Below are 21,310 nucleotides of genomic sequence, written 5' to 3'. Positions count from 1 at the left end.
TCATCCTGGGCTAGCAATAGGTGTTATCTCTGAAGACACACTCCGTCAAAACTCCTCAATGTCTTCCAGTGGACCAAAGCTGCCATTGTTAAGCAATCGCTCACAACTTCAGGCAATTGTTATAGGGAATTCATGTAATCGTTTAACCATGATCATTTAACAACTTTTTAAATGTGACTTGTTTTTAATTAATATGATCATCCAACACCATTTTTTTTCCAATGAGAGCATTTCATTTCATGTGGCCAATGGATGTCTGTGCGCTTTGTAAACGTTCACATCTTGAGGTAACAGAAATGAAGAAAACTCATCACTTTACTTTGGATTTAGGTTGTGGCAATCATTTTAGGGCATAATACATGTGGGAAAATGATGTTATATGTGGTTTGTTATGTTGTTCATTGGTAAATCAAGCACTCAAACCTGTGAATAGCATTTTTTTCAAATCCCTCCTGACTTCAGGAAACTTAGTTGAACATATGTTGATGTATAAAAGCAAGTTTTACTACTTTATAGTTGAGCACTGTCAACTCACAGAGTTTGCATGCACTCTCTCACAGCTGTTTGAAAATGTGCATGGCGATATGCATAAATCCACGCACAGTTGGTTTTGTTTATCCCAACATATGCATGGAACATGGCATGTGTTTTGAATGTCACAAGAAACCGCTACATTAAATATTCACTGAATTAAAAAAAAAAAAAAGTATTTCGCAACATCAACAGGAAGTCAAGAATAATCTGGAGAAGTTAGGTCTGTCTTCAATTTGTAAACACTGTCTACAATCAAGAGATGCCTTCATGCATGTAAATACAGATGGTTTACAAGAAGGGGCAAATGACAAAAGTCATAAAAAGGAAAGTCAGATTAGACTTTAGCCTCCTGTGATCTGGAATGAGATTCAGATACAGATACAGATGATACAGATGAAACCAAGTCAAACTCGTATCAGAATGAAGGGAGGACAAACGTATGGAGCGGGAAAGTAATTCATGATATAAAGAATGCACAACAATTTACACAAAAAAACAGAGCAACAAATATTGTCACTCAGGTTTGGCAGCAGGGCTACACAGGGTTTTCCTCAGCAGGGGTCGATGTATGCGATTACGTTTCAGAGTAATGAATAGCCACATATTTACATACAGGGATAATCATCATCTGCTGGATGGGAGTCCAGACAGGCTGTGGAGCCCAAACAGCTGCTTTCACATATCACCTAACACATATTTCACATGTAACACTGACAGAGTATTCTAGCTCTGTAGACTGCAAATGATCCATGTAGATCCAGTTAGAGGAGAAATGTAACAGCCCCCACGGATGGGTTTAAGGCTTACCAAACAAATACCTTTAGAGCCATTGTAATACACCAGAACTATTTGAGAACAATCTCAGTCAGTCAGTCAGTCATAGTTGTATTACCTCCTGCCTAATATTGAGCAAGTCTTCCTCTTGTTGCCAAAATAAATACATAAATAAAAACAAAACTCTTCAATGTGAGGTGTGGAAGTGTCTGGCTGCAATACCATAGATCCTCTGGGACCTTTTGGTTGTGAAATTCCTTCCTACATTTGGCATCATCCTATCAGATTGATATCTGGAGAGTTCAGCCGCTTTGTAAACATCACAGACGTCTTGTCCTTTTTGTTGAGCATTTCATAAAGCAGTTTTTGCAGGACCCAATGCTATCCTGCTGTGGGCGATGGCTGCTGTAAAGTGTGCCTGGTTTGTCATCCTAAGGAGATGTCTGCAAAACTGTTTAGAAAGTTAGAAACAGCATCTTGGAATAAGGGGAAATATATATTCTGTGATTCAAGTTACCTTATAAAATTAGTCTGTTTCTGTGTCACACCACAGTCATGCACACATACTCACATTTATATACATCAAACATTTCTTCATATCTCAAACATACCCTTACGTACACATACACAAAATCCTGATATTCCTGCTTTCAAGTAGATTAGTTGCTTTCACATTGGTTGGAATCCGAGCGGACCGCAGACCACCCCTGTGCGAAGCAGGACATGATGCTCTATCTAATCACTGTGTAATCACTAGATAAACTGAGATTCTGGCAATTGATGGCCCTGTGTGAATCTCCCTCAGCAGAGCATTCAGTCTGAGACCGAATCATTTTTATTTATTCATTTTTTTTGTACTTTTAATGTTACACAGCTATGTAAATGGTGGGGTGCAGTTTCTCTAGTAGAACTCTGCATTGTAACAAAACGATAAATATTACTCTCCATTTCAGTTTAACTCTCCATAGTATTAATGTTATGGTATACATAAACATGCAACACCCTAAAGCTGTAGGCCAAAAGGAACAAAAATCAGTTATCATGTATCGTCATCTTGACATTTCGTTCTGGAACAGAAAGACAGCACATAATTGGCTTAATTTGTTCATTTTGATCTACATCTGGAATGTGCTCTAATAACATAATATACATGATTGCTGCACCCCAGACAGACAATCTACTCTTGATATTACATTGCATTGTTTTGAATCCATTATCTCAAGCATTACCTCGACTTTAAATTCTACCCTTTTAAGAGTTTACAACCTGTCAAATGTACTGATTAATGAGATGCAAGTAAACGAGGCCATTACATCAAGAAATGATTACTTTGTATTCTTATTCATGTTTTAATGTATCAAAATATGACAAAAAAAACATGTGGGCTTTATCAGGTTTTGGACTTAAGTTAATATAAACTCAGATTAACAATAACACATGACATACAATATATCGGGATTTACTCAGAGCTTTTCATATTAAGAAAAGATGCTCAATAAGCAGTATGTTGTGCCTTTAGTTTGTGAAACTGAAACTGAACTTTGATAAATACGTTGTGATTTTTATTTGTGTAAAGTGCTGTTTAAATAAAAATACACCCACTTAGTTCTATAATCAAACTCCAATGAGCAGGGAGGAGCAATGATGGGGTTCACCAACACTTAAGACATGTGGCAAGGTGGAGGATCCAACCATTTTATTTAAGAGATATCAAAACTAATTCAAACAAAAACCAGAGCCAAAAAGGCTGTTAGTTTAACCAAACAAAAATACTTCTAATAGTCAACTCAAAACCATAGCCAGAAGTAAATCAGAAGGTAGCAGAGCTACAAAAGTTCTATCCATCCATCCATCCACCCACTAGTAAAAAGTCCAACCAATCCATCAGGTCACAAGTTTGAGGCAAACTGTAGCTGAGCAAACAGCTGCCCCCAGATGAAGGTTGACGGGTGTATTTTATTTCCTGGGTATATGGATCTGGCGCTGTGATCGGATGGGCTGCAACCAATGAGGAAGGCAGGGATGAAGGTGTGTGGACCTGGGCCAATCCCCTCCAAGCAGCGGCAATCAGTGTCTCATCAAGGAAAACAAGAAACAGCTGGGATTAATAGAGGCAGCCGTAACAATGACCATACTTAAAATCCCTTCCTCAGCTTACTGACATTTGCAGGCATTTTAGACACAGCTTCTTAAAGTCCCACCACAAGATTTCAGTCAGGTTGAGGTCTGAACGTACTTGTCTTTCACCACTGCAATTTGAGATGCAACATCTTGAGTCCCCTTTTTTCAGTGGTGTTGTTGTAGATTTGCTGGTGCACTTTGGATAATTGTCCTGTCACGTGACCTAATTTCAGCTGAGGTTTTGCTGTCAGACAAATGTCTTCACATTTGACCACAGAACATTGAGAAATTCATAAGTGACCCAATAATTTTAAAGTACCAAGGTCCTGTGGCTTCCAAGAAAAACGCAACAATCATCACCTCCCCACCACAATGCTTAACAAATCAGGTGTTTGTGCTGTATTCACTGCTGTCTAAAGCATATTGCTCAATAAGTGTTGTGGGTTATCCATTTGCAGTTTTACAACCCTCAGTCATACAGCCATGTTTGTTCTTTTGAGACAGAAAAGGATCTCATCCCAAACTGATCCAAACAATCAGTATTCTTCTAATCGGTCTTGAATTAAGAATTTACACATTCTCACTGAGGACTGTAGAGTATGCGATTTCGCTCTTGGCTTTCTTTTTTTGACCTCCAAATGGTTTGACCTCTGGGTCAACAAATCCACTTCTAGGAGGATGAGCAAGGGCCTTGAATGTTTCCCACTTGTAAACAATACCTCTCATAGACTCCACTGTTTTTTGGCAATGGCTTTGTAAAACTTGCCAGAATGGTTGACTTAGGTAGGAGCACTGGGTGATAAAAAAAAAAAAAAAAAAATTGGAAAAAATCGGGGATAAAAATTTAAGAAAAAAAAAAAAAAAAAAAAAAAGTCATCAAAGTTGCTGGTTATCAGTGAACCGAGTGCATTTGATCACTAGCACGTACTGTAGGCTCTACATGCTCTCCATATGGAAAAAAAAAATGGGTGTATCTTAGATTGTGACTGCAGTTTTGGATTACATTTTTTAAATTAATAAAGACATGATGTAATATGTCACATGTTCTTGTTAACGTGTACATAAATTGTATTAACATCTGCTGAGGAGTGGATCCGTTTTACTATTGAATGAGGGTGGCTGTTGCTTCACAGCAGTATGAACATCCAAATTGCTGTAACTGAATTTCACCATTGTTCCTTTGCTCTTAAAAATGTTTAGTTTCGTAAAGATAAATTGCTTTGAATACTTTTCCCAGTGAGTCAGAATAGATCTTTTTCTTGCCAGCCCGCTAAGGCAGTAAAGATGGTGTAACCGAAGGTTAGGCATTCGTCTTTAACAACCAGTGAATTGCTCATATCCTTGTTGCTACCCTTTACACATCATTAGTCACATTATTTGACCATTCACTCTGAGACTCACTGTCCGAGAAGTCATCTGTTATTGTTTATGACATAACTCTGCTGAATAACTGAATCTGGTTTTGCTTTATTTTATATTACTAACATATAGATTGTGGGTTCAAGTCAGATAAACTACACGCCGTCGATCTGAATGGGAAGATTTAAAATTGAGGGTTCATCTGCAGCAACTTGTTCCCTGGTGTTATGACATTTACAGGGTTACTAAAGATGGTAATTTTCAGTAAGCAGACCAAAATACTAAATACCTAATAACAAGGTAAACCAAATTTTTCCTTCGGTGTGTGGCAAAGTTAGTGGTCGTACCAACACAGGATGGAGCCACCCACCCAACGTTTCTGTACACAGCAAGGGATTTTTTTCTTTTATTGAATGTTTTGCATGTGACTGAGACATTATTCTTAAGACTGAACAATCTGATTCCAGTAAAACAATACATCCTGCCAGCAGAGCAGAACAGTCATCCAAAAACAGCCTTTTCATCATTAGTCATGTATAGAGACTTTGCAAGTGTTGCAGATTAGGTTATATGCTATGTTACTGGATACTGTTTGTTCAATCACTCTAACAGATAAAGCATAAAATAATGCCTGTGCACAGTTCTTCCCAAAGTGTGTGCTGTAAGCTCTATAAGCTCCCCATGTGTTCTTATTTGGGAGCTTCTGTAAACCGTTTCTGACAGTAAGTCTCCCTGCATTTAATATGTGGAAGAAGCAGCACTAGATGTGCAGGTGTTTCTATCGCTTTGTGCTACACACTCAGTGCATATTCATGAGGCACGTTGCAAATTAGCACTTGAAAGTCACAGTGATCTTTACACCTGACTGCCTTGCATATTTATTCATTCATTTCCCTTCTAAATTGCAAAATTCAGACAGAACTATTCATTTTCCAGATTGATTTATTGAGTTTTGTAACTGCAACTGCATGTCAATTATACCCATCAATAACTGCCACAGTCTTAAATCTGCATGACAGATGTACAAATGCTATTCAAGTGAAGAGTAAGGGAAAAAACTCACGCCAGATTAAAACGTTATCAATCAATCAAACTTTGTATAGCACCTTAAATAACCAGCTGGCAACCATGGTGCTTTACACCAAATGGCAAATAAGAACAGAAGAACAGAGCAGAAAAACATTGAAAAGTCAATCATACATCACACAATATATTGATAAAAAATGACAAATTACTGCATGTTGTGGAGGAAATCTAAAATAAATGACCACATCTACTCAGACGCTGTTGTGTTTTTTCTGTGATCAAAAATGTTTTGTATTTCTTCATGTTTTGTTCTTGTGTCTATTTTTGCTTGTCTTGTTTTATTTTTTGTCTTTGAGTGCAAAATAATATATTACAAAACAGCAGAGGTTCAGTGATGCACCTGTAGGCTTATATTCAAATCCTTCACTATCTGGAATAATATTTTAAAAATACTCCAGGGGTAAACAGTAGACTGTGGAGACAGGTAACTCCCAAGTCAGACCGAAAGATCTTTCTTTTTCTTATTTGGCTACTTGGAAAGCTTTAATGACTGTAATGAATGTAGTGGTTTCTGAACCTTAAAAAGCACTGAAGAATTTAAAAGTCTTTTTAAGTAAGAGTCAAAGAGCATAACTTAAATTTGAACAAATTTGATAATCAAGTGCATGTGTTTATGGCACGTATTGCTGGAAAACAGCAAAATGAACTTAATCTGTGCTGTTAGTCAATTACAAACTCCCGATTGTCAACAGAGCTGCTTGTTTGTGATTCAGCTGTAATTTCATTCATCTTGCTAGACTGTTTTGGTCATTACTGAATTGAGCTTGTTCTCCTTTTGCAAATCCAAGGTACAAACTCTCACCAATGTTATTTATAATTTCTGATCATACACTCATTTAGCTTATGTCTGACTTAATATCTGTAAAATGTCAACCCCACACACTTATTGGAGCATCGTGGTTGAATTTAGATTTTTTTTAAAAGGAGAAATTAGCATACATCTAGTAAATTATTTCAGTTCATAACCACCTTATTGACTCTCAGCCATGTATCTATACATGATACGTACAAAAAATAAACACAAACACAACACATACATCATCACTCTTGCTGCATGGCTCTATGATTTCATTACAGATTCTTAATTCAATTCTAACTCAGGTTGTCAGCTCAATTAGTCTGTAAGAGCACTGCAGCCAATATCATCAATCAGCCACAACTAACCTTCGTCACATCTACTCAACAAAGCTCACACTTTCCTTTACAGTATTGTTTCATTTCACTCAGTGTTTTTTGGTAGGCATTTACTTGGTAGGCACTCTCTTAGGGTCCTGCCACACCAGTCTGTGATTAGACCATCGCAGTGCCTTAATTCTCGTCATTTTCACCCATTCTGATGGAGATTTACTGATGTCCCACAGGATACTGACTCAGTTTTGAAAAATGTTTTGGTCTGCTGACTCAATGGTCAACTCAATAACAACAAAGTGCAGAGGCTCTATGGTTGCAAAAGGTATTTACTGTCATCTATCCAGAGAACATTGTTTCTGAAGTTTAGTAGTTTGTTCAGATGCAGTTTTTCTAACCTCCTTCATGCATCCATCTTCTTTTTAGACAGGAAGAAGGCTCTTCTAATAATGTAACACACTAAATGAGGCCCATAGGGACTGACAGATAGTTATTGGCCTTTTTTGGTTCTTCCCTTAACATTGTGCAGTATAACCATGAGATGCATTTACTGGTACATTTCAGAACCCTAACCCAGTGTTGGAATCATTATCATTGTAAAACACTGCACAGATCGTTTGTAAACGGTTTTATAACCTATTTTAGAATGATGTGCAGCAAAGGAGAAACACTCTCATGTCTTTCCCCTGTGGTATTGTGTTAACATACACCTGAATGATCCACAATAGCAACTGGGAAAATATCTGCTTTTAAAAAGGTCTGAACGACCACTGACAAACGATTGATACAGAGTCGTTTGTTAACAGCACCTGTGTGCAGTTTACCCTTTTCAGTCCTATGGATGCAGTAAAGGGGTACTTTGTATTGATTCTTTTTGTCTGCACATTTGGCTTCATTTATGATACATAACAGTGAAACAAATTGTTTACATGTTGGCCCATCTGAGGCTATATCTGAATGTGGAGGAAGCACGTGATCACCAAGGTTAGTTGATTTTGCCTTTGTTAGATTCACCCATCCATCCATTAGTGATACCTCCTCGTTCTTATTCAGGGTCAAAGGGATCTTTTGGACCCTATCCCAGCTCTTGGGTAACCCCTGCTCAGGTCTACAGTAACCCACAGTGAGGAAATTCAATACATTATTATGCAAATTTTAACAGATATATAAAATAGTAAACCAGCTGAGGTTTGCATATTTCACCATTTCATAACCACTCCTATGTAGTTTCCCTCTTTTCCTTTTCTTTGTTTTTATGGGCGATAAAAGCTTAAAAGACTTTTAAAAAAACAACTTGATTCCATCTTGCCCAGTACATTAAGATGCAGACCAAGTTCCCAACTCCCAGCAGGACCTACAGTTATAAATGAGGTAATGGCCTTGAACTGCAAGAGTCTGTGCAGCCTGAAACAGAGCCACATGGTCACTTACTTAGATTATTGAGCCATTACAACAGCTAAACTAGAAGAAACCAGTGGAACCAAACCCCATTCAAAAGACAGCAAAAAAGCTGATTGTGAACTGGAAAATGCAAGAATATAGCCTTTGTATTTTATTGTGTGTACGATTTCAGACCACTATTCATTTCTAGCCTCTCTGCATTTTCTTTCTGATCTTCATGAGGTGAAATCGAAAGTAAATGTCCAATATTAAGATCAAAACATGCAAGCAGAACGTGTGCAAAATCATACAGGTCAAAGTAAGAAGTTAAGGATAAATGCTATAAATGAAGAATAAAAAAAAGGCATAGACCTTGGATTGATATGAGAATATCTCAGTTAGAAATCAAACATTTCACAGGTTTTATTCTGATGAAAGGAATATTTGGTCAATACTTTTAAGAAGCCTGTGCCTATAACCTAAGTCAGCATCCAAAAGTAATATCTTTAAATACCATTTTTTTTCCTTAAATACTTAATCAGAAATGTAGTTGTAGCCATTTTACTTACTCTCTTTTGTTAACAAAAACCCATTTCTGAAAGTGAGTACTGTTTAGCAAATACAGTAAGTAGTAGTTCAAAATAACAAAGCAGCATGTAACATTTGTTCAAAGATACGTATAAACAAATACCTTCATGTTCATTTTCTATTAAGTAATTTTGCAAATGTATATACTGAGATATTATTTTATTTTGGAGCTAATTTATTCTCAAAAATAGAAAGTGTAGATGTATATCTGCAAGGTGACATAAAGTGAGTTCTACAATCATTTGGACAATGACGGACTTTTAATCATTTATCCTTTATACATCATGCAACTCGTCTCTTGTTGACTTCCCGGCTAAAGTTGGGAAAAACACGAATTTTAGTCCCATCAAAGAACAGGTTATCTTTCTATCACTCCAGTCACAGTATGAAGGGGTATAGCCTCACTATGAATGGCCAGGGTCAGCTTGATTCATTTTGTTTATCGACAGAGATACAGTGGGTTCTGTCCACGGATAGGGGAGGGTCAAAGACGTCTTCTCCAAACACTTTGAAAAGGAGATTGGTGATGAACTCTGTTGGCTGCAATCCATCTGGGTTTTCCTGTATCCCCACGATACAAATATTCTGATGTAATTCTCCAGATAGGAGACTTTCTCCTTCAGCAGGACATTTTCTTTGGGCAATGATGTTTGCATTTGTTCCAGGGCACCTCTGGCCTACCTGTCAACTTCAATCAATCCATCTTCCACATCTGTAATCCTTTGGTATATGCTTAAAGCTGAATGAAGAGATGCAATAGCAACCTGGTTTTCCTCAGGAAGAGGGTTAATGGAGGCCTGTATTTTTGAGGATTAATTTTATTATTGAACAGCTACACTGCTCTCAGTCAATCCAAAATGTTAATGAACCTTCCAAATGTAAGAAAGTAAAACTGAGGTTTTGGCGTACTTAGGAGAATGTATGTGTGCAAAACTATTGGGCAACTATTAGTGTGCAGAATTGTTATGCAACTAAATGAAAAACAAAAATGTTCCCTTCTCACTTGTTTATTTTAATCTGTCAAAGTAAAAATAATAAAACAAACAACTCAAAGTTTACAAATAAACATTTCTGACATTTAAAAAAAGTAAAAAATAAAGCCACCCTTCTTTTCAATAACACTCACAAGCCTTCCATTCATGGAGTCTGTGAGTTTCTTCATCTGTTGATGATCAAGTTTTTGTGCAGCTGCAACCACAGCCTCCCAGACACTGTCCGGAGAAGTGTACTGTTTTCCTTCACTGTAAATGTCCCGTTTAAGGAGGGCCCACAGGTTCTCAATAGGGACTATGTCAAGGTAAAGAAAGGAGCCATGTCATTATTCTTTCATCTTTAAGGCCTTTACTGGCTCGTACTTCGATGCATGTGATGGAGTATTGTCCTGCATAAGAATCATGGTCTTCTTGAAAGTTACACACTTTTTGCTGCACCACTGCTTTAAAAAAAGCGTATTTTAAAAACTTGATTTTAAAAATGTAAGCTAAGGTCAGGTTTATTCTTCTCCAACCCATCACTCTGCACTTCATCCATAACAAGTAACACATGAGGTTCATTAACTCAGCCGAAGGGCTAGCATTCATTAACAAGTATTTCTACACTAATCAGCCATCCTCACCAGGTTCTACCATGGTAGAAGACATATGACTGACAGCTTTATTGTTTTTCTTCATTATCAATATGGATGATGGTATTCTGGATTCGTATGGCAGGTTTGAATTAGGTTTCAAATAATGTTAACATAGGGGTATATACTGCAATATATTGTACACTGTCACTGCAGTTCACTGCATATGGGATGTTAATGTCAGGTGGCAGGGTTTCGTGTTTCAGAGTGGGATGCTCCCTTAAAGGGGACCTATTATGAAAAACAAGTTTTTTCTTGCTTTAACATATATAAAGTGGTCTCCCCTCACCCTGCAAACACAGAGAAAGTGGAAAGCAACCAAATTCTGCAGTGTCTGTACAGCCCGCCCGGTCCACCCGGATGATCCTTCCAGTGTCATGTGACTTCTACGAGCCGTTCAGAATCACGACTGGAGCAGATTTCCATAGGTCGGCCTCCGCTGCTGAAACCACGCCCACAACTAACTCCGCCGGCCAGAGCATCCGCCGTTGTTTGGAAGCGGGGAATCATGTGGCTGTTTGAACAACGAGCAATAGTAAAAATTAGGTTTTGCATCGACACTTACCCTCATAAAAGGATCAGTGCCACATATAGCTGGAATAAGCTCCCGGAAGACCTTAGATCTGCCCCAACTTTGCCTATTTTTAAAACTAAGCTAAAGACCCTTATGTTTACTTCTGCTTTTAACTGCTGCTAAACCGCAGCACTTTTTTTATCGACTTTTAGCTTTTATTTCTTATTTCTATTTTAATTTTTAACTTTATTTTTTAATCTTACTGTTAATGTTTGTATTGTGTTCTGTATGATGTTGATTGTAATACATTGTTGATTGTAATGGAACGTTTTTATGTAAAGCACTTTGAGTTGTTTTGTGCACGAATTGTGCTATACAAATAAATCTGACTTTGACTTTGACTTTGACCAACAGTACGGACCCGGCAACTGCACACGAGTCAGCGGTAAGTGGCGTTAATTTTTTATGTTATTTATTTTTGTTTACAAGTATGATCTTTGCATGGGCTAAGTATTTAGCTTAGCTCCGGTGTTACTCCGTGTTACGGAGCTCTATTAGTACCGTAATACATTTTTTTCTGTTTATGGTTTCAGATCTTCCAAGCAATGCACCTAGAAGCGGTAAAAATAGAGACATGGCCCAGAGGTTGAATTTCTGATTTATGTAGAAAAAAACAGCTTTAGATTGTTTTTAAGACATTCAAGGCCTGTTTAAAATATACATTAAATGCCATAATAGGTCTCCTTTAAGGCGTGGGGATATTGGTTGAGTTTTTGTTCACTTGTTTGCCGCTGTAGAGTTTATGTTGTTGAAACTAATGCATCACTTTATGTTTTCTGTTTTCTTAAGTGTTTAGAGTCCAATAGGTGTTACTTAAACAGTTTCAGGTAAGAGTTCATATTTAGTTCCAAGCAATACAGTAGGTCAGTGAAATTGATCATTTGGAATGTAAAAGGGCTTAACCACAGGATAAAAAGGAAAAAGGTTTTTTCTCACCTTCAACAGCTTGGACTAGGTATAGCTTTTTTACAGGAGACTGTTAGGATCTGGGGTGAGCTGGATTCACTCACAGAGTTTCAAAAAACACAATCCTTTTATGTACTGCCGCCAACAAAAAGGGCTGAGGCAGGGGAGGAAAACACATGTGAAAAAAGTAACAACAGAAACTCAGGAGAAAAAAAAACTGGTTCACATAAAAGTGTGCTTACTCAGGCAACTCCAGGGAGAAAACAACGGAGATCTGAGAAGTAATCAAAGTACAGACAAAATGGCAAGATAATTTACTCAAAACTGACTTGAGAAAAAAGTCATCTGTGATCCAAATGGCAGATTTGTGATGGTGGCAGGAACGCTTTTTCACTTCCACCTACTTTTAGTCCACCCCTATGCCCCTAATTTTGATTATGATCAAATTTCTTCAAAAAAGGGTTACATTTAATTCATAATTTAGATAGCCATCATCACTTAATCTTATATGGTGATTTTAATCTTATGTCGGATTCAGTTTTGGACCAATCCTCACATTCTGTATCAAGATCGTCAAAATCTTTACAAGTTATTTAAACTATCAAAGAGAATCACAAGCTAATCCATTTAGGTCTAAAAACCCTTCTCAAAGGGAATATTCTCATTTTTTTATACATTCATACATTTAAAAGGACTGCACTCAGAATTGGTCTGACCAAGGTCGGAGCAGGGGTCCCAGCCCAGGGGGGTGAAGCATTCTAGATGGGCCCTTGTGGCCTAAACATCCCCATTAAAACATAATTGCTAATAAAAAAAGCATAATGCAGACTTTAAGATATATGTATCAACCTGGAGATAAAAATCAAATGACATCCAGTGATGGGGGATTCAATACAGCCGAGTAGCACAATTCAGACACACGTGTTCAACCTACACGACAACAGACTACAATGTGCGACGATATGCATTTAACACAATCAGACACGGCGGTCAAACAGCAACAAACAATATAGGAAAGGCCATATGCATTATGACAATGTTATCAGAAATAATTAATATTATGACAGCTTACCAATGATGGTTTCATCCAGCGGTGGGCAGAGAACCACAAACAAAAATATTTACATCCAGGGGGGTAGCAGCACATTGAACGATCCAAAATGCAAAAACTTTAATTTTAAAACTTTTTCAAATCCGAACTATTTCCGACCATCAGCCGGTTAGGGCTAGGGATTTAAATGTTTTAATTTGTCTTAAATCTCAATCCAAGGGTCTTCGTTGTATTCATTAACGAGTTTATTTCATCGTTTTGAGGAGAATCTCCTGCGGATGTTCTAAATCTGTGTTGCCAGGTTGGGCAGGTTTCAGCCCAATTGGGCTGAAAAATATATATTTGGGCTGCTTTTCTTGGTTTTTACTAAATATTTAGGAGAGATTATTAACAACAAAGTTCCCATTATGGCAGAGAAAAGTAGAAACTTACACAATAAACTCAATGATAATATATTTGCTCTACTCAATTTTATTGTAGTTTTTGTGTGGAGCCTGAACTTTTTTTGGGCTATTTAGTAATGTGAAGATGAAATGTATTACGCATTTAATAATTTATGGTTTTAACAGAGAATATAACATTCGTGCTAGTTTTTCATTATTTCGGTGGGTTTTACGTTGCATTTGGGCTGGAACCTGTCAGATCTGGCAACCTCGACCTCAGCACTGGATTTCTTAAAACTCTTTTTGGTCACAATCACTTTGCTCTCATCAACGGCGAAGTCCCTCTCAATTGAGAGCAAGGTGAGGTTTGATAGTCTGGCCTCATCCATGCAGCCCGGAGATAGTTTTTAATCAACTTCAGCTGCTGAAACTCAGCATGAGTTTCCTGCTTTAAGGCCCTGATGCGACAACTGGATAAAAGTAAACAGACAACATGCGCGCACACGAACCCGTGCATGACAGGCAGACACACACGGGGAGATGGGACTATTTTATTTTATTTTTTTAAACAACTTTATCCTTATGAACGCAAGTGTTATACAGTCCAACTTTCCTTATTTTATTCAGCACACTTTTTTTTCCCTCTTCTGGATAGATGACAGCCGCCCCCTCTGCCCCCCCCCCCCCCCCCCCGCCTGCTCCGCTAGGGGGTCTGACCCTGACCCTTCCAGTGACAGTAGCAGAAGCAGAAAGGAGTTTTTCCAACCTGAAGCTTATTAAAACATACTCTAGGTCCACTATGTCACAAGAGCTTCTCTCTGGACTTGCCATCATCAGCATCAATCATACAGTTGCACAACAGATTTCGTATGATGATGTAATTGATGATTTTGCTGCAAAGAAGGCTAGAAAAGTCAAGTTCTAGATTGCACGTTTTTATTTATTCATTTTATTGTATTCATTAGTTATACATTTGAATGTGTGAAAGATTACACACATTTATACACACTGTATTGCATTTATTTGTCGGGGGTGGGGGTAGCCAGGACCGCCTCTGCTGCCATTTAAACTCTTGTTGGAGGCTTTTGGTTATCTTGGAGAAAAGATCACTGAATCACATCACTGTCTATTTGATGGTAACTTAATTTCTCTTTTACAAAGTTGCAAAGATGGTTGTTGCTCCAACTTTCACTTATTGGAAAGGTAAATTCTGTGGAGATGAATATTGTGCCAAAATATCTCTACTTATTTCATACAATTCCCCTTTTTATTCAAAAATCAGATGGTATTTATGATGTAATCAGATGGTATCCTCTATCATCTGTAACAACAGTCCCACCCTGTATAAAAAGAAAATGCATGGAGAAACCAAAGAATTTAACTGGGCTATCCTTTGCTAATTTGCGCTCATACTACTGGTCTTCTTTCTTTGGTGTCATTTCTAAGGCTTTTGATTATAAAATGATTCCCTCCTCAACAGCTGCATTGTTTGGTGTAATGCCAGGACAAATGGACTGCACAGCCTAAGGCCTTTAGAATAAATGTCATAGAACCTGAGACCGATTACTTGGCTACGTGACTAATTTACCTGGAATGGGACGGGTTTTTTTGGATTTGAGTGGTCTGTTCTCTGTTGGTTAATCATACTGTGATGCTAATGTCTCTGTTGTTTATTTTGTTGTTTGTTTGGTTGTTCTTACCGTCTACTTTTCTTTTTCTGTGATCATGATCATATTATGATAAAATATTGTTTCATAATAAAACCATATAAACATGTGAAAAAAAGTCTGGAAGACCACGGAATACACCAATAGTAGATGACCCCAGAATGACTTCCATGTTGAAGAGAAACTGTGAAAAATGGTGTATCACCACTGCCAAAATCAAGGTATGCATTCATGAATGTAAGTGCAGGGGGTTTACAAAAATCAAGGACATATGTATGTATTCAAGGAAACACAGATTAGGCTTTTTACCTGAAAAAACATCTGAATAGAGCCTCCCATGTTCTACAGCCAGGTTCTTTTGAGGTGTTTATCAATATCAATAAAAAATTCTGAAGTTTGTCTATACTCTCAGATCAACCAAATGCTAATCAACTAATACCAAAACACTTCACTTTATAGATTAATAATTATCCTAAACAAACTGTGGAAGAAACTTTTTTTAAGGCAAAAAACTAAATTGAATATTCTTCAACACCCAAGTCAGTTGTCTGATTACAACCCAATAGAGGAGCTTGTTCAGTTACTGGAAACAAAAACGGAAGGCAGAAAGAATCACAGATAATAGATAGATATACTTTATTTACCCCAAGCTGGGAAATTGTAGCAAATAAGCAGCAACTGCAGCCATCTGCAGTGAACTCCACGCAAAGCATCTCCAGGGAGGAAACTCAGAATTTGGTGACGGTCATGGACTCCAGACTTCAAGTAGTCAATGACTGAAAAGGAGTTTCATTCAAGTATTAAATCTACAGTTGTATCACTTTGTCCAAAGATGGTGAGTCCTTGAAAATAGAGGTATTTGATGGCTGTATTCCCAACTGTAAATACCACTTTGTATGTTTTTGTTTTTAGTTTTGTGAAATCTCACTGAAACTCTACACTTTGATCATATTTTGACTGATTAAATTTCAAATCCACTGATGATGACATGTAAATTAAAAATCATAAACACCATCCTTTTGCACAAATACTTCTGAACCTAACTATGCATATGATAAGATGTGAAGAAAAGTTCAATTCACCTAATCATTTTCTCACAGGCTTGTCAAGTTTACAGAGTAGTTTTCTCTTTCCCTCTGGGTGTCCCTGCTATTTAAAAAAAATGCTTTCAAAGAGATGTAATTCTTCAAAGATATGAATATTTTAACAACATTTGCTTTTTCTTCTGTCTTGGGTGAATATATCTGTTTCCAATCCAAAATACAAAACATGGATGCTTTATTAATTCACCAATTGTTTTAACTCCCAAAGCTAAAGTGTCTTGTCTCTCTCTCTTTGCAATTTTAGTTTGCAATTTACATGTAGTTGCAGGAATTTACATGCACAATGCATTTTATTTAGACTTTGTATGTCCCCATGAAGCTAATTAAAGTCAAAGTTCTGCTCTGTGTCAATGAATAGCACACAGACACAGACATTAACTGGTACTGGGAATGGATGGTTATGTGTAACTTGTGAAGCAAAAGATCTGGTCAGAGATAGATGTTTGAGAAGTCAAAAGTGATGAAGCAGGACATCACTTTCAAAACAGAGGCTGAGTGGTTCATAAAGCACGTTTTGCCTGAAGACACCAGCATACAATAATGCAAGGCAAGTGATGACAGATGGCCTGTGCAAAAGCTGGATCACTGTAGTAACAGGCTGTGAAGTGGCAACTTCACGGGGTGTTTGGATGATGTCTGCAGCACCTCCACACTCTGGCAGGGAAAATGGTGATGCTTGATGTGTGATTTGTGTAATAGTTTGCAAGTGCAAAGGCTTCAAATTGAGATACATTTGTTTACTGTTCATAGCTTTGGGGGATATAAACTCACAAAAGGGCCATGTTTTGGCGTTAAAAGAAAGAAAGTCATTGTCCAACCGTTTATATTACTCTTTGAATAAAGTGAACAAAATATCTCAGTTGACCCTCACTGATATGACCCACAGGAGCTCAGCTTAAGTGTGTTACTGCTGACCTCTAGTGAAAAAATATGAGTATTACAACTTGGAACTCTACGCTGTAAAGGGTAATACGTATTTATTTTATTTTTCCACATGTTGCTAAATCAGTTTTAATCAAATTTTAACCAATTTATATGTCATTCTTAGTTGAACAAGGCATACATGCTCATTGCTCCATTTGCTCAGGATGAATTTTCATGAGCGTTTACAGATTTATGTCAGGCAGTTTATATGCTTCATGAAACAAGAGTCCACAAGATGCTGGAAACTTTCCAGTGCATGCTGAAATTACCTAATGGCAAACATTTCTGAGAATCCCTCTGGAGAGGGTACTGATATCTTCTGAAATCGTTGTAATGTTCAGAAAGTCAGTTTGATAGGGCTTTCCCCTTGTGACATTAAGATGTTGGAAAAAGCTGCACTAATGAGGGCATAATAGGATGCACATGAGTGGCAATAATAACTAGACAGGACATGTCGTTTAAACCATGGTCATTTGCTATTGAACAGCATATGACTCTGGACGTATGCCCAAAAGAGCATATGGGCAGAAAACACATGTCCAGGCATGAATGGTGTTTGGGCCAAATTTACAGTTTCAGCAAGAACCCAAATATATTTAATTCTTCCCTTTTAGTGGCCAAGTCCTACAAGGTCCACTGCTATAAAAATGATTTCACATTAATATAATCTGTTCTTTCTTTCCAGTTCTATATCAGCAACAACTATGATATATAGCTTCAAATCAGAAAATTATTCCCACATTTGCTTTCCTTCTTTTTTTCTTTGAAGACAATGCAAAGTTAAGATTTTCGTTTTCTTTATTTCATTAGTAAATTCACTTTTTAAATTTTAGGCCTGAAACACAAAGGACAGTAAAGTTATTTCCACTCTGTAAAGTCCCAATCCCTCTTCACAGCACTTGTATCATAATAGATGATACATAAATAAAATTGAACTGCATTGATCTTAATAGGTGCTTTTTGCTTTGAGGATACCAAATTATCAAACACTTATGTTTGTGAATAGTTTGCACCTTATAGTAAAATATTTACATTTCCTGGTAACTTAATGCTGTGTCTTTCTACAAGAAAGTTCTTTTCATTGAACTGGTTGTTTTGCAGGGGTTAATATATTTTATTGAAATGATCCTGTGATGCAGCAATGTTGATCCGTGGTTAGCACTGTTGCCTAACAGCAAGAGTTGGTTTGAATCCTAGCAGGGACCTTTTTGTGGGGAGTTTGCACGTTTTCCCCATTTGTGGGTTTTCTGCATGTCCTCTGGCTTTCTCCTGCAGACCCAAAACATGCTTGACAGGTCAGCTGGGGACTCCAAATTGCCCATAGGAGATGTGTGAATGGTTGTTTGTCTATATGTGGCCCTGTGATCTGTACAGGGTGTGTGTGCCCGCTCTGTTTTTGTCTCTCCAATGTGGTATGCATGTTTTTGGGCTGTGGGAGGAAGTCCGCATACCCACACAAGTAAGGGGCAATTGTGCAAATTCCACACAGAAATATCCTAACTAGCATTTGAACTTCTAGCCATTTTGTTGGGAAGCGACAGTGCCACTGCGTTGCCCAAAGACATAATTCGTTGACTTTGACTATACTAAGCCTTATTCAGTTATTCACAGCTATCTTAGTCATTAAGACAGGTTTTTGAGCATTCAACCATGCATCAATACAAAGTCCAGGAGGAAAGAAATCAGTGCAACTGTTGCCTCTCTTGACACCGGGCTAAAAGACCGCCTTCAAATGTTCTGGCCTTTTTGTTGTTTAATATCCTGGTATTTTGTGATTGTTGTAAGACAGATACACCATTAAATGTTTTCATTTGTCCCTTTCTAATGGCAGAAATGTATTAAGGACACATGTGACTAATAACTTTGATGGATGGAGCTGCCCCATTTCAGTGCGTACCGAAGGAGTGAGTCCGTATGTGCATTGTCAGGGGCCTGCAAGCACTTACACATTTTATGGAATGTGGCCATAATTACTTTCGTGTGGCACGCAGGTGAAACTGACGGATAAATGTCTGCCAGGAGTCCACGTCTGGGGATTAGATGCCTTAACATTTTACTTCAGTGATGCATCTATTTAATTAACCAAATGTTTCGTAACTACGACATGAATGTTATCTGTTTAGTGTTTAATTTGGTCATATAGCTGCTCACTGAGGCTAAAGTGTTTCCTTTCATACTTTTAGTCTGAACCTTAAGTAGACCTTTAAGTGGCAGGGCATGCCAATAATTAAAGGTATTTCAAAACTTTTTAATTACTTAATAGAAGTATTTATGTGTCAACTATTTTTCATATCACATAGCAACAATAAGCTACATTTGTCCTTTAAGAGTTTGTTACTGTAAAGAAGAACAAGTTAACTTGCTCACACAAACTGTTTTCTCTGTTTGTTTCCTTGCAAGACTGAAAAGCCTGTAAAGCAGAAGGTAATATAGATGTAACTTCCACCTGGACATGTCACTTTCCAGACCTAATTAGTTATATTTAGTTATATAACGCGTTTAGAGACGACAAACAAACTAATGGCTCCTGCTACAGGCTCTTGAATTTTTAAATGCGAAAAAATTGTTAATTAATTATCTGTGTTTTTACAATAGCTTTATTGCCATGTGACCTAGACATTTTACTCAAATAGAGATATCAAAGTCCTCTCTTTGCGTTGCGTTTGATTTTTTAATATTCTATATACATTTTTATAATAAAAAATTAAGTGCTGACATTGATTTAAAAATATTGTATTTGAATTGTGAATGAGATTTGTCCTAGTAATTAGAAAAAAAGGGAACACAGCAGCAGAAACTCAGATCTGCAGTAGCAGGGTGGTTTTTATTTGTTGGTCGTGAAGGTGAGAAAAGGTGAACATGGTTTATAGATCCTGCTTTTCCTTCAACATTGATGGTTTTTTGTTTTCTTTAATGTCAAAGGCAAGGCAAGTTTATTTGTAAAGTACATTTCAGCAACAAGCGGTTCAAGGTGCTTTACATAATGAAAATATGAAAAGTGAAGAGGAGAGAGAAAAAAAGAAAACAGTTACAGTGCAGTGGCAGAATGAAAAAAAGTTAGACTTAAACAATTGAGTACTCAGTCTCAGATTAACATTGTTTAAAGTTACATTTAGAAAAGTTTAAATAATTCAGTTAAAGGGAGCTGTAAACAAATGAGTTTTTAATCCTGATTTAAAGGAACTGAGGGTTTCAGCATTCCTGCAGTTTTCTGGAAGTTTGTTCCAGATCTGTGGAGCATAAAAGATGAATGCTGCTTCTCCGTGTCTGGTTCTGATTCTGGGGACACAGAGCAGACCTGAACCACAAGACCTGAGGGGTCTGGATGGTTGATATGGCAACAACAAGTCTCTGATGTATTTAGGTCCTAAACCATTCAGTGATTTATAAAATAACAGAAGTATTTTAAAATCTATTCTCTGAGTTACAGGAAGCCAGTAAGGACCTCGGGCAGCAGCGTTCTGGATCAGCTGTACTGATTTACTTTTTGGGCAGACCTGTGAAGATGCTGTTGCAGTGATCAACTGAAGATAAATGCATGGATGAGTTTTTCCAAGATCCTGCTGAGACGTTATTCCTTTGATCCTGGAGGTGTTCCTCAGGTGATAGACGGCCGACTTTGTAACTGTTTTAATGTGTCTCTGAAAGTTCAGCTCTGAGATCACTACTACACCCAGATTTCGGGCCTTATCAGTGGTTTGTGGCTGTAATAGCTGAAGCTGCGTGTTGACTCTTAAACACTCTTCTTTTGGTCCAAAAACAACTACTTCAGTTTTGTTTGTGTTCAACTGAAGAAAATGATGGCACATCCACTCAGGAAGGTGAGGAGGAGCTCAATCAAAACATAGTTTGAGAAAGAAGCATATTTACAAAGTTACATTAACCCTTTCATGCACAAAATTATTTGTATAAATGAAAAGAACAAACAAACAGTGGAACTGAAACATTATTTCAAAACTGATCAGACACAAGAATGCAGATAAATTATGGAGATTTGTAATTTCATGAAATTATTCTCTCAATTCTTGGTTGATTGAATTGAAGGTACTTTATTTATCCCTTGTGGGAAATCCTTTCTTCACAGCGTTCCATCCAGTGCACCAATAAC

The sequence above is a fragment of the Cololabis saira genome, chromosome 5 (assembly GCF_033807715.1).
Source record: "Cololabis saira isolate AMF1-May2022 chromosome 5, fColSai1.1, whole genome shotgun sequence".
Taxonomy (NCBI): domain Eukaryota; kingdom Metazoa; phylum Chordata; class Actinopteri; order Beloniformes; family Belonidae; genus Cololabis; species Cololabis saira.
The sequence above is the reverse complement of the archived record's forward strand: the minus strand, read 5'-3'. Positions refer to the sequence as shown.